Genomic DNA, 12578 nt, shown 5'->3' with positions numbered 1-12578 from the left:
TGCCATGAAAGATTCAGGAGAAGCGACATTCATTCTTGGAATGAAAATCTACCGAGATAGATCAAAGCAGTTGTTTAAATTAAGTCAAAGTGCTTATATTGATAAGGTCACTCATGCAAAGACATAACTTATCTAGCAAGAACAGTGCTTCTACGCCTAGTGAGGTGGAGCGTATGAGTAGAATTCCTTATGCTTCGGCTGTAGGATTTGTTATGCATGCGATAAGATGCACTAGACCTGATATTGCGTTCACGCAAAATATAGTTAGCCACTATAAGCAAAATCCTGGATAAGATCATTGAATTGCTGAAAAGAATATTCTTAAGTACATGTGTGCTACTAAAGAGTTATTCTTGGTGTATGGAGGAAATCCTGATCCAGAATTCAAAGTGAATAGATACTGTGATGATGGATTTTAGACTGATAAATATGATTCAAAATATCAGTCGGGATACGTTTTCATTATTTAAATGAAGGCACGGTGGGATGCTATGAGCTAAAAACCACAGTTGCCGTCTCTACAACAGAGTCTGAGTACATTGCCGCATCAGACTCCGCAATGGAAGCAGTCTGGATAAGGAAGTTCACTAGCGGGCTTGACGTGATCCCCTCAAGTGACTTACCAAATGATATGTACTGTGATAATATTGGTGCATTAATCATTGCCAAAGAACCCAGAGTTCAGAAAGGTGCCAGACATTATGCTAGACGATATCACTATGTTCGTGAGCAGATCGAACTAGGTGAAATCAAATTACTCAAAGTTCACACAGATTTTAACTTAGCTGATCCTTTCACAAAAGCTTTGTCTAGGCCCAAGCTTGAAAGGCATGCCGAGGGCATAGGACTTAAATTAGCTAGTTATTTCATGTAAATATGTTGTTTCAGTATTTGGATAAGGGATGTTAAACAATTTATATTTTCTATAATGAAATAAAGTACTTGATATGTTTGATTTCATTCAATATTAAATTGTGTCCTATATTTGCATGTTTAATCCTTGAATATTTTATTATTAAATATTCTAAATTGTCCATTGTCGATTAATTATATAGGAATATAATTAAACAAAGACAAATGTGAGTGATTGGTTATATTCTTGGAATATGTAATGGATGGTTCCCACCAAACTCACATGATATCCATAGCGGATGCATATCGGACTACCCCACTAACGAATTATCACTTTATGGATCATCGTCATTAAGTGAAATTCATAAATGGTTACTTTTATTGATCCATTGACTTGAGATACAAGTAGGTCAGCATATATGAATCGCACTTACTAGATATAGTTCTAACTCACCTAAATAAGGGGGTACATAAAGGGCTATTTTCAGAAAGCGTCGTGAAATATGATGACTGACACGCGTAGTCAATATAGGATTTGTTCCTTCAATTTGAAATTGAAGTATGATACCGTTTGGCGCCCTCATTAGGACTAATTAAAGATGTTTGCATGGCCGTGCCCAAATAAATCCAGATTGTTCTCGATTATATTTGGTAATCATTAATTAGTTATAGAATGAGAAACATAATCGTTAAATTATGAAATGATCTCGATCCATATTCATATTTAACAAAGGTATCGGAACAAAAGGATAATAAATGCCTTAACCGTTTAAAACTATACTTAAATGTTTTCGTGAGCATTGGCGTGTTGCTAGACGCTTACCAATGTTATTACCTTCATTCGTTACGAGCTCAAGTGGGAGCTGTTAGAATATGATCACGTAAAATGAACGTATGTCCGAAAAGTATTTAAGCCTACGGGGTCACACCTCAACGTGAATGTAACTATAAATTAATTAATATATTAAATGTAATTTATTAATTAATTTGATCACGAAAAACTAATGAAGGTCCATTAAAAGAGTTAAAAGTTAACGGTACTTAACTAACGGACTTAACGGAGAAAAGTTGGAATTAGAAAACAATTAGGAAACCCCTCTAGAATGTTCTAGGGGGGGGGGGGGGACGGTCGACTAAGGGTTCCCAAAACCCTAAACTTGGCCATTAAGTTTCCTAAGCCTATAAATACAAACCTATGTTTAGTTGTTTTGTATACAATTAAATCAAAAGGGTGTTTTTTCTCTCCTATCTTCCCCTCTCTCTCTCGGCCGAAAACCAACCCACAAAGGGTTTTGATTTTCGGTTCACTTAGCTAGGAAAAAGGGTTTTTGGGTTAGCTAGGTTTTCAGGTTTAAACAAAGGGTTGTTCGTTCGTGATAAAGTACTAGCATACATAAGTTCCAACGTTGAATGTGCAATCGTAGAGAGGTTAATTTAAATCTTGTTCTTGTTTTCAATCTCTCCATTATAAGGTACATATTCTATACTTTGATTAATTAATTAAACTGCATAGATCTTATCTTCCGTTGCGTGCTTTGTGATTCGATGTAATAAATAGTTATATAACCCAACAGTTGCAACCAACCACCACCTCTGAAGATAGATGACCTGAGGCCACATTATCCTTGAATATAAAAGCAGTTTTTCTTTGTAAGTGGTTGTATAGAAAATATTATTAGTAGTTGCCTTATGGTAAAAAGTTGTTGGATCAATTATGTAAATAAGTAGTCGTTAGATATGGAAATATGTCCTTTTGTGTCAAGTTGGGTAGAAAATAAAAGCTTAAGATAGAAGGGTTTCTGCTACCGAATATATTAGTGATTCTTTTTGAAGGGTTTCTCCAAAATTTCGGTCGAACCGCGGTCAGTTCGGTCCGACCGGCCGGTTTAAAGACATTGGAATAAAGGGTTTAGTGCGCCAGAATGAAAAAAACTATGCCCAAAAAGTTATAGTGTGCATGAACTAACGTCTTTGTTTATTGTATGCATAAACTTAGTAAAAATGTTTAAATCATGCAATGTGTATACGTGGCAGCCCATATAAGCTGCCACATGTAAAATTTTTTTTTTTAAATATGCCACGTGTAAGGTTTTGATTGGTCGGTTACAAAAAGTTACATGATATAAACATTTTTACTAAGTTTATGTATATAATAAACAAAAACGTTAGTTGGTGCACACTATAACTTTTTGGGTATAGTTAGTTGCATTCCGTCGCACTAAACCCTTGAATAAACATAGTCAAATTTTCAGTGATCAATAGAACTTCTGATCATTTACAACCCATTTTAGTCAATGGTTTGTAGTATAAAGTGCTAAAACAAAAATACAAGATCCTAAAAGTACAATTACGACATCAATAATACTTATTTGGACAACTCCTTGAATTTATTCGACACAACCAAAGACAGGTGGTACAAACCATTGAACTCTGTTTTGTTAGCAATGAGAATCACTTTGTTAATAATGATATGGTTTCAGACATCCAAGCCTTTCAAGCCTGGCGAAAGGCGAAAGATCTTACGCAGCCACTGTGAATGTCTCTGAGAACAAGCCTTTGAATTTATCGTCATTAACCACTAATCGATATGTAAACACTACTTTAAACACTATTTATTTAATTTACATATCTAAAGCACACTATAATGAAGTTAATAATTATATGACCAAACGAGTACAATAACCAAAATGTCTCGAGACATCCAACGAAGGATAAAAACAGAACAATCTCTCAAGTTAACCTAAACTTATTTTTAAAAGAATGTATTTTTAAAATCAACAACCTTTTAAAGAAGAAAAAAAAATACTTTCTATTAAACCATTACATAATTGAATAAAAAAGAAAATCATAACAACCTTACCTGCTTAACAGTACAACACAAACAAACAAACACACACAGACAATCTCCTTCCCTACCACACAACACAAACTGATACACAAACACACACATGACACACCCACCATTAGAAGATGAGGGTGAGGGTGAAGTTTTAGAACCGGATTTATCTAGGGAACCTATATAGATGAAGTGATAAGAGGCAAACTACAGAGTGTAATATGTTGAGGGTAGGACACGTGTGTGGATGAAAAGAAATAATTCAAGAGAAGGATGAAGTGTGATTGTTCTCCACTAGAGGCAATCCAAATTGGTGTGAGAATAGAAACAAATTAATGTCATTAAATGACAAGCTCATCGACAACATACAAAGCAAGACCAAGTCGACGAATGAAGTTTTGTCGAAATGGGTCCATGTTTCACTTCAGTCCATCAATGTATGTTGCTTCATAGAAAAAATGGTATTTAGTAAGACTTATTTTTCACCGTTGACTCATAGCAATAATGGTATTTAGTAAAACCTTATTAGAAATCTCAAATCCCAGATAGAAAGTTTTTCATGGCATACCTTTCTCTCTTCTTGTATGTAGTGGCATTAATGCTGTTATGTTCTCCAACACTTTTACTGGCCACAAATGATACTGATCATCTTGCACTTCTGGCTATCAAATCGAGCATCATTCATGACCCCCAACATGTTCTTGACTCATGGAACACCTCCTTCCATTTCTGTCAATGGCAAGGTGTTACATGTGGTCGTCGGCATCTTACTAGAGTCACCAGATTACACCTTGAAGATCGAGGCTTTGCTGGTTCACTGTCCCCTCATATTGGAAACTTAAGTTTTCTCAGAGTGTGATATCTAACGAATAACAGCTTCAAAGGTGTAATCCCACCTCAATAGGAAATTTGTTTAGGTTGAAGCAGCTAATTCTCGAAAGAAATTCTTTTGAAGGAGAAATTCCGGCAAGTTTATCCAAATGTACAGGGCTAAACACTTTTTGGTTGAGTAGAAATAATCTAACTAGCAAGCTTCCACAACAGCTTAGTGCACTGGTGAACCTGATGGTGTTAGCCATTCATTATATGGTTTTACCGGAGGGATACCATCTTTCTTTGGAAACTTCACTTCTCTTACAGGCTTATCCATCGACCACCAACAATTATCTAGGCGGAAGAATTCCACACACTTTAGGTCAACTATACAACTTGCAAACAATTTATTTTGGTTCTAACCATCTCTATGGTACGATCCCTCCATCCTTATACAATTTAACATCTTTAATAGCTCTTGGCATACCAATTAATGAAATCAGTGGAAGTTTATCAAAAGATATATATAGGCTTGGAGCTACCCAATCTTGACCTTGTTTATATGTGGGGTAACAAATTTACCGGAACCATATCCTTCTCATTTTCTAATTGTTTAAACTTGTCAGCCCTTGACTTGTCAAAAAATGGTTTTACTGGGTAGGTTAACATAGATTTCAGACGTATGCCGAATCGTTTCCGTGTTACGTTATTTAAGAACAGTCTAGGGAGTTCGGGACCTAATGAGATGAACTTCATTGATTCCATGGTCAATTGTAGCAAACTAAATATATGTATTGCATTGACGTGGACTGCATGATCAGTTAGTTTCTGGATAGCATCCCTTAGACCATTTAAGATCTAGATAGCATCCCTTAGACCATAAAACGAGAGAGCTTGCTGAGTGTAGTATGTAACATAGACATTGACATTTTCGAGTGCTTCTTCGCGTCTAACGTTCAAGAGATATACTAACGTGTGTGTAATAGCGATGAGACGAGAGCTACTTCGAACCGAGGCAATCCACGTGATTATTCAAGTCGTCAATGTTGTCCTTGCACGAGATACCGAAAATGCGACGAATGAAGAGACGACTTTTAATGAAGCAGAGGATGTGCAGTATGAGGAAACAGAGATACAAGAGGACATTGGTGAATACAATGAAGACACTGACGAGAAAATGCGTAATGGAAATGCACTAAAAGAGCCTAGAAGTGGTGACAGATGTTTTACTTACAAAAATTCAAGGATTGTGGTGTGCGAAATTATGATGGCAAGGGTGGAGCAGTCAAGTTTATTCAATGGTTAAATAGATGGAAGTTGTGATTAGCATTAGTGGTGTGTACTGGTCAGAGGGTGAGGTATGTGACAAATTTCTTTACCTTGGATGTGTTGTCTTGGTGGAATGGTTAGTGTCGAGTTAGAGGCAGAGTAGTGACTGAGGCGATGTCTTGTAAAAGTTTTTAGGAGTTGTTGATGAGAAAGTTTTGTACGGCAACTGAACTGATAAAGATATTTATCGAAAACTTTTGAAGCATAAGATGATTGGTGCTGATCATGTTGGTTACGCTACACGTCTTAATGAATTGTCAAGGCTTGTTGTACGTTTTGTAATCCCAAGAGTAAAGGCATTGAAAAGTATCCTTGTAGGTTGATCCCACAGGTTAGGTCGGCTATGGCTGATGTTCACCCGCTTACTCTGGAAGCGACTATATGGAGATCTGAGGCTATGATTGATGAGTTGGTTCAGTATGTTGCGCTGCAGGTTCAAGTGGACGTTCATCCTAATCAGCTATAGATTGCTAGACTCGTCAAAATAGAGGCGATCAAGTTGAAGCTGCTAGAGGTCGTACTTACGTACTAAATGCAACAGAGACTTGTAACGATTCGATTGCGCTACAGGATACTTTTTCTGACTGATCTTGATGCTACTGCTCTTTTGACTAGAGGGCTGGTTATAGTTTTGTCGTGACTAGTTTTGTTTCGTTTCCTTATTGAACATTAGACCGAGTCTTATACATATATATTTTGACGTACAAATGGTTACAGAGAGCTAGTTAAACTAGACCGGGTCATTCGTTTGTGCACATTAATTCTTAATGACTATGCTTTCATTATTGACTTAGTACCTTTTGAAAAATGGAGTTTTGACGTTATTGTGGGTGTGGACTTGGATGTCTTTGGTCGTTCCGACGATACTATGTAGTGCAAAAATTATTAGAATACCCTTATAACTTTTGATTCAGAAGACTAGGTTCCAAAAGGTCGTAACTAATACCAATCCTTTATCTTTTTCATGCTTTATCAGAAACCGACGCTAAGGTCTTTCTACATAACTCATTTTCTTATTCTTACCTAATGGCGAAATACTAGAAGTTTAACGCGAGAAGTTTAAGTCTTTTGAGGGCCGTGTCATGAGTACGTCTGTTAAGGAGGTTAGCTTGATTAATGTGCCCGTCGTTCGAGACTATCAGCATGTTTTTCCCTGATGATTTACCCGGCTTACCTCCGTCTCAACAACTTGATGTCGTATTAGTCTTGTCCCTAACACGGCTCCTGTAGCAAAAATCCCCTTATAGACTAGCAATGACTGAATTGCAAGAATTAGTCGTACAACGAAAAGAACTTCAAGACAAGGGATTTATTAGACCTAGTCAGTCACTCTAGGGAACATTTGTTCTATTCGTCAAAATAAGAATGGTTCCTTTCGTATGTGTATCAATTATCGCGAGCTGAATAAGTTAACAGTGAAGACTTGTTATCCTCTTCCTAGGATTGATGACCTATTGGACTAGCTCCAAGGTGCAAAGTGTTTCACAAAGATTGACTTACATTCAGAGTATCATCAATTACGTGTACATGAGGACGACATACCAAAAACCACTTTTTAGGATAAGATACGGATGATTCGAATTTTTAGTGATGCCCTTTGGATTAACTAACGCTCCGACAATGTTCATGGACTTGATGAATAGAGTGTGACGACCGTATTTGGACAAGTTTTGTTATTTTGTTCACCGACGACATTTTGAATTACTCGAAGGAAAAAGAGGAACATACTGAACACTTGAGAAAGGTACTAGAATTGTTGAGGAAAGAAAAACTATATGGAAAGTTCTCTAAATGTGAATTCTGGCTTAATGAGGTACACTTTTGAGGCATACTGAGAGCAAGTATGGAATACATGTAATGTAGATCCTAGCAAGGTTGATTCAATTAAGAATTAGAGAACGCCAGAGACGCCGACTAAGGTTAGACAGTTCCTTGGTCTGGCGGGTTATTATAAAAGATTCATTGAAAAATTTTCTAAGATTACGCTGCCGCTAGCACAATTGACGTCGAAAGATAGGCCGTATGTTTAAGACGAGAATCAAGAAAAAAAACGTTTCAGATTTTGAAGGATAGGTTGTGCAATACGCCGATTTTAAGTCTGCCTGAAGGATCAGATGTTTTTGTAGTGTACAACAATGCATTGTGTCAAGGATTAGGTTGTGTCCTTATGCAAAAAGGGCAAAGTGATCGCGTACACTTCGCAACAATTAAAGGTTTATGGGAAGAACTACACAACTCATGATTTGGAGTTAGGAGCATTGGGTTTTGCACTAAAGTGTTGGAGGCATTATTTGTATGGGACCTAGTGTGTAATTATAATGAACACAAAAGTCTACAACATATCTTCACGCAACAAGATTTGAATATAAGACAACGTAGATGGCTTGAGTTACCCAGTGATTACGATTGTGACATTCGTTATTATATGGGGAAAGCCAACGTTGTGGCTGACGCTCAAAGTCGTAAGGAAAGAATTAGGCCTAGACGAGTACGTGTCATGAGTATCAAATTACAGTGGTTGCTAGTGTTGAAGAACTTTTTAAGAAAGAATTAAGAGATATTGAACAAAATCTGACGGCTTGTATTTTGTGGACAGACTATGGGTTCCTTTCACTGGTGATTGGGAACATTGATCATGAACGAAGCTCATACTTCAATTAATTCGATACATCTGGTTGCTGATAAGGTGTACTATGACTTGCGTGAGTTGTATTAGTGGGCCGACATATAGAAGGATGTTGCTGAATTTGTAAGTCGATGCTTGACGTGTTTATGAGTGAAAGCAGAACATCAGAAACCTACTGGATTAGTTAGACAATTAGAAATCCCTGAATGGAAGTGGGATTGTGTGACTATGGATTTCATTACAAAAACTACCCAGGACAAAGGAGAGTCATGATATGATATGGGTGATCGTTGATAGATTGACAAAGTCTGCTCATTTCTTGGCCATTCGTGAAAAGACCCCACCAAGAAATTGGTGAGAAAGTATGCAAAGGAAGTCGTGTCGAAGCATGGCATACCGGTTTTGATTATTTCGGATAAAGATACTCGCTTTAACTCTCAATTCTGGCGAGGGTTTCAGAAGGCCTTTGGGACTAGAATAGATATGAGTACGGTGTACATCCTCAATCCGATGATTAGAGTAAATGTTCTTACGATTCCGACTTTAAAAGACATGTTGAGAGCCTGTGTCCTATACTTTGGAGGTAACCAGGATGACCATCTACATTTAATAGAATGTTCTTACGATAATTGTTATCGCGTGAGTATTAATATGGCACATTTCAAGGCATTGTATGGACGGAAATGTAGATTGCCTGTCGCGTGAGCTGACTTTGGTGATAGTGATTTGGCTGGACATGAGCTTATTGAAAAGAACGTAGAGAAAATAATTCAAATTAAGGAACGACTTAGATTAGAACGTGAACAACAAAAGTAGTATGCTGACGTCAGGCGTAGACCTTTAGTATTCAGTGTCGGGGACAGTGTATATTCTTAAGGTTTCCCCTTGGAAAGGAGTGGTTAGATTTGTCATTAGAAAGCTCGGACGATGATACATTGGACCTTTTTAAAATATTGGAAAGAGTTGGTAAGGTAGTTTATTGATTGAGACTCTCAGAAAAGCTTAAGGGAGTTCATGGCAAATTTCACGTGTCACATCTTCGAAAATGTCTAGCCGAAGAGGAAGATCATGTATTTATAGACAAAATTCTGACCAACGATAAGTTGGACTTCGTTAGAGAGACTTTATAGATTTGCGGAGCACAAGGTGCATAAATTAAAGAAAATATCAAGTATACTCGGATTAAAGTTCATTGGAATTCAAAAAAAAAAAAAAAACGATGGCTTGAATATACTTGGGTTGGTGAGATCATTTCTAGACAAAATATCCTCAATTGTTTAATGGGAATAGTGCGAGTTGAATTTCGGGACGAAATTCCTTTAACGGGGTAATGCTGTAACAACCCTCATCAGAGAGTATCTTCCCGAAGTACTTTTCCGACCGTCTTCAGCCTTTCCGTTCATGTACGCGACCTTATAACTAGAATATGTATTTTTAGGGCGTACAAGTCATTAGTCTGTAAGGCATTATTAACGGAATGAGTGGACTTATGTTTTATTCGGACTTTATGAGTATTTAGACTTTAGGAAAATTTTGTGTGGACTCGAGAACAGGAGGAATACTAGTTGTCTTGTGGAAATGCCAAATTAAGTGAAATACTAAAAATTAAATCAATTAAAGATTTAATAAATAAATATGGACATGTTTGTATTTGTTAGAAAGCTATTGAAAAGTTACATTTAATTATGTCGACAAAATGTTTTAACGGGTCTCGGGTTTTCTTAAATTGTCGGATCAAACCATGTTGAAAGAAAGTCAAAAGGGAGTAAGGGTGTAAGAATGGAAGAACAAAACCTAGGAAACCCTAATTCTCCCTCATTTCCCCTCATTTCCTCACACACACAACACACTCCTCCTCTCCTCTCTCTCACTTTGGGCAGCCGCCCCCCTCCTCCATCCCTCTCTAAAAATCCGGCCGACCACCCCCACGAACCACCATAAACCACCATCAATTTTCATCTTTTTCTTCATATTCTTAAAGATCTTTGTTAGAATTGCTTAGATCTTTACATTTAAATCGGTTGTTCTTCACAAAAATCATGTTTTCTTGCATAATACATATATATGATTCGGCCATGTATATATATATATACGGATCCGAAAAGGGTTTATAAAAATATGTATAGATCGGATCTTCTTGTTCTTCCTTCTTTAAAAATCGTTTTTGTATATATATATATGTATATATCTAGATCCGAAATCTTTCATATATGTATATATAGATCCGTCTTTCATGAAAACATACACCTAAATCTATATCTTTTCGATTATATATATACATATATAGATCCGAGCCTTTTCACTTATATATATGTATATATCTAGATCCGAAATCTTTTAGATCCGTGAATTGTCGAGCCGAAATTCTTTGAATTCGAAGTTATAGATCTGAAAATCCTCTAAATCCGGAAACAGTGGACCGAAAACCTTATTGATGGTTAAGTTTGATGTTTGCTCTTGTCTTTTCGGATTACATATTATCATATAAACCGAAATCATCTAGATCTGAAATCCTATGTTTGAAATCTTTGTTCTTGGGTAAGATGTGATGTTGTAAATTGATTTTCGGGTTCTTGCTCATGTGTATATATCCGATAGTTGTAAAACAATATGAAAATATTTGACTTTTGAATGATTTTGACTAGATCTTGTATAAATCCGAGTTGTAAATCATGTTTGTGGTCTTGAAATCGAATTGAAAGTGTTCCATGTGGCCGGATCTAGATTTGTTTGTGATTTTGAATTGGTCAACCTTCGGTCAAACTGTGGTCAACGCGGTCAAACCGGCCAATTTATACATTTTTGGCTTCTAGAAGTCGATTTGAATTGTTTTTGGTGTTTAGATAGATTTTGGTTGATAAAATTTAGGGTTTCTTGTTAATTGGTGATTTTGGTAGAAAATTTTTGTTTAGATCTTGAAAGGTCAAAATTGATTAAAATTTCTTGTTTGGTCAAAATTAGATTTTTCTGGTAAAAGTCAAAATCAGGATATCTTGGTCAAAGTCAAAATTGGGGCTTTGTTAGTAAAAATCAGATTTGGTGTTAGTCATTTCGAGCCATATTATTAATCGAAACCAATTTGTCTTAATACAAAGTTAATGTGGACACATATATAAATATATATAAAGACTAAATTAATTAGTTATATATATATACAAAGAATTAAATTGATATGGACATATGAATATATATATAAGGATTAAACTTAATGTGGACGTATGACTGTAGCAACACGATTTTATCATTTGAATTCACATCAGCAATGGCGTGTGTGTGTTCTTGGTGTTTGTGTGTGTTTTGAGAGAGAATTTGGATCAAGAGTGTGTTATTCAGGTGTAATGGTATGAGAATTGTGTTATTGATATGCTAAGTGTTAAGTGTTGTTGATTTCTAAGGGATTGAGGGCTATTTATAGTCTAAACAAACTAACAATGCTAATTATCACAAGTAGTCCCTCAACCTTAGAAATCATCAACTCATGACTTAACAACAAGTAAGTCTATAACTTAAATTACAATGTATCACTACTTTTGGATTTCTAACATTCTCCCCCTTAGTGATATATTGTAAGGTCTGAAGTACGTGTTGAGCCCGGTGATGAAGACAATTGGTGAGTTGAAACAAGTCTTCAAAGCTTTCTCATTGTCTTTGGAGAACTTGATTCAGTATTGGTCTTGGACTTCTTGATGTTAAATCATTTGTCGATTCTCAATGTTCTTTGTGAACAGAGAATGATGAGTGTGTGTGAATTAAATCTTCGAGGATTGTTGAATCAAAGATCAGAGTTGTCTTTTGAAATGCGGAAGGTATGAATTTGTTTTGAAATCTTCAATCTTCGAATCTTGAAGTCTTTTGAATGAATTTTCAGAAACATGTACTCTCCCCCTTGATGTGTGCAATATAGCTTTTGGTAAAGTGTTGTTGTATGACTTGAAGATCTTTAATTTGATGAAGACTCTTTTTGAAGCTTTTCTTCTTTTGTCTTGAATCTTCAGCCTTTTGTCCTTTGAAGCTTTGATTTTTGTCACATCGTCTTGAACACTTTTGAAAGTAAACATTTCAAAAAGGTTTTGGAAATTCTTTTATGAAAGTAATCATGCTCCTCCTCAATTCATGAGTAAT

The sequence above is a fragment of the Erigeron canadensis genome, chromosome 6 (genome assembly GCF_010389155.1).
Source record: "Erigeron canadensis isolate Cc75 chromosome 6, C_canadensis_v1, whole genome shotgun sequence".
In the NCBI taxonomy this organism is placed as follows: Eukaryota; Viridiplantae; Streptophyta; class Magnoliopsida; order Asterales; family Asteraceae; genus Erigeron; species Erigeron canadensis.
The sequence above is the reverse complement of the archived record's forward strand: the minus strand, read 5'-3'. Positions refer to the sequence as shown.